The sequence below is a fragment of the Mercenaria mercenaria genome, unplaced genomic scaffold, assembly GCF_021730395.1.
Source record: "Mercenaria mercenaria strain notata unplaced genomic scaffold, MADL_Memer_1 contig_2607, whole genome shotgun sequence".
In the NCBI taxonomy this organism is placed as follows: Eukaryota; Metazoa; Mollusca; class Bivalvia; order Venerida; family Veneridae; genus Mercenaria; species Mercenaria mercenaria.
The window spans coordinates 1069-4181 of record NW_026460676.1 but is presented as its reverse complement, the minus strand read 5'-3'; the positions used below and the strand labels follow the sequence as shown (position 1 = coordinate 4181).

General features: G+C 33.7%; 1 long non-coding RNA gene across 1 annotated transcript; it reads right to left on the bottom strand.

The window, feature by feature from the left end:
• Positions 1-862: 862 nt before the first annotated feature.
• On the bottom strand, positions 863-2551 carry LOC128552376 (uncharacterized). Its single transcript, XR_008369058.1, has 2 exons — positions 2052-2551; positions 863-1265 (listed from the first exon to the last, which is right to left on the bottom strand). It is a non-coding gene; the product is annotated as an uncharacterized LOC128552376 (long non-coding RNA).
• Positions 2552-3113: the final 562 nt, after the last annotated feature.

Below are 3113 nucleotides of genomic sequence, written 5' to 3'. Positions count from 1 at the left end.
GCTATTGAGGATTATTTAGTACTGTCCGAAATTATTGAACTAGCACTCAAGAATATATTTTGTATGCTCTGTAAAAAAAATTGTGCCCAAACATAAATAAAATATAAATATTGAAAATCAAATAAAATATAAACATTTCTTTACTGCCAGGTCGTACATGCAGATAAAGTTGTGCTGATAAACGTTCAGCTACCAATCTCGGGACTGTAAGTTCGAAACACCTGTTTGATCATTTTCATTATCATTTTTTTTTAAATTTCCTCTGTAAACTTAGAATGCAGGAAAATTACTAGCCTGGCTCCCTGGCTGCATGGTTATTATTTATATTAATACTGGAAACATTCTATAAGAAACTTTTAAGCCTCTAAAATAGCACAGTTTTATCTGATGGCTGAACCATACCTATGTTCGGAGCCAGGGGGCAATAAAAAATGTCAATGTAGAAACAACCCTCTGGAGTTACTTCCCTCTTAATGAAGAAAACTGATATATGTAAATAAGAACAAACATAGGGACGGGAGCCAGTCTAGAAAATTACCACTTATCGTGATTTATTGTTCATTTATTGAAAGAAATACACAAGTATTTGACATTATTCTACATACAAGTTATTACCATAAAATGTTGTAAGAATAAAACCAGTATCAATAAAATGATATTATATTGATTTAATGAAAACAATCTGAATTGAAATCGAACCCACGGTAACACGTGTGAAAGTCGGAGAACTTATCACTACGCCACTGTGCCTGTGACAGGAAAGGCCGTACCGGCGACAGTAACCATCAGAACAAATCAACACCCTTTACAATATTTACAAATTTATTTACATAAGATGATTATTAACAATAAATAGATATGAAAAGAAAAAAAAAACTGATTAGAAGAAAGAAAAAAAAAGAAAGTTCAGTATCTCTAGATACAAAAGTTCTTATAGTCCATTCTAATCTGACGTGACACAGGTCTTTAATGTAATTGTGAACTTTAAGTAGCACAAACAAAACAGCTTCTAAATTCAAAATACAGTCCCTTTTAAACCGTGAATACGTTGATTCCGTATTGGCTCCCTATGGTGGTAGGTGATTGCATCCCTGAGCTGACTTCAGAGGATAACAAAAATCATCGTCTTTGCGGTTTACGGCACAACCATGGGACGTAAGCTCTGCGCTGGGAATATCACATCCAGGCGAGTGAAGACAAGTGAACCTCGGGCATTGTACTTCCGGGTTATGACATCACCAGGAAAAATCGTCTGGCGGAAGAAGCTAAAATATAAACATATGGTAAGCACCATAGCAAAACAAATAAGTCAGGGCATAAAACTGCTCCTTTGGGTACACCATACCTCCGTAGGCTCCCATAAATAATACGTGCTACTTATACAAAACATATGTGCTACTAAGTTCAAACGTCACATGATTAAAATACGTCACTTATTACTTCCATTATTACAAAGATTACTTACTTAAAAGACTAAAGTTAAAGTATGAAATGATATGAAAAGTATATGATGAAACATTATAGATACGGACATGATAAACTGCAGCTATTATTTACAACTACAAATTAACAAAATTCAATATAAATCAAACGTTATATGATAGTTGGCATCCATATACTGTCAAATGCCATACACTAAAACGGACATTGTATGTGTATGCAATAGACTGGCACACAATTTCATATTACAATAAAATATACATGGTACTAGACTTGCCATATAGATTTATACATAACAATACAATGCAGTAATGGCGTTCCATAACAACGAAATGTTTGACATAAGTTTTTGAAACAAAGTACTTTATAAATATCATGTTACAAATTTCAGTACAAATTTTACATCTTATATAAATGAAACATTTTAGATTCCTCTTTCCAAATAATTTACAAAAGTCTGAAAAATTTAATAAATTATCCTGACATACCGAAACTAGCTAAAATCATATGCCGAAAAGTAAATGTTACAGAATTCTGTAGAATGAACAAAAATTTACCAAATAAAAATCGTAATGCAAAATCATACAAAATCTAACAAATAAATTTCTTACCTCGATCGAGCATAAATTTCTAGCAAGAAAATAATTCAGACATAGATTCGTCTATAATGTCGGAAGGTGGTGTGCGCAAGGCATATCTAGTCCAGTCTATTTAAAGGATAATGTCCCGCCAAATACTAAATTTCATGGGATTCACGGCTAAGCCGTGAGCTATGAACTATTGTCATTTTCACGGGATTCACGATATAGCCGGGAAATCTAACTACTTTGGCGCGAATTTAAATTGACAATTTGAGGCCCATTATAGTGGTTTTGGGGATAAAAACATAAATTACTGAAGTTTATAAAATATCAACTTTCTTATTACTGAACAGAATTTAATGAAATTTACATGGAAATTTAAGTTATGAAATACAGAAAAACATGAGAGGTATTTCATGCGCGAAATCTGACATTTACCTCAATAACTCAAAAATTTACAAAAAGATGATGCAATACCTGCATTTACACTACAGATAAAATAAGGCCCGTATGTCAATTTGTGACACACGTCCCCCTTAAAAAGAAATTTATAATTTTCTTAATTGAAAGCAAAATGACATACTGAAAATAGCAAACACACAAAAGAAAACACACACACACTATCTGTACACCATATAATATAGCCACCTGTCTACACTCTACTCAAATAATCTGCGCCTACATTTTCTCTACAGGAATTGCTCTAATACTGATCCTATATGGCTGCAATGCCAATGCCCATCTCATCAGCCTGGAGTTGCTAAGTTTCGCTTTATTCAAATAAGTGAGCGGCTGATGATCTGTCTCTAATACAAAGTCTTTACCGAACAAATACCGGTGAAACTTAGCTACTGCCCATACTATCGCTAAACACTCCTTCTCTATCACTGAGGACTTTTGCTCCCTAGGTAGCAATTTTCTACTAGCATTACGCTACAGGTAATTTTTCTCCATCACTTTCCTGAAGTAATACTGAGCCTAAACCTAAATCTGAAGCATCTACTCTCAATATAAAAGTCTGATCTAAATCTGGCAACTTCAAATTAGGCGGACCCATTAAGCTAGCCTTCAAAGTCTGGAAAGCCTTTTCTT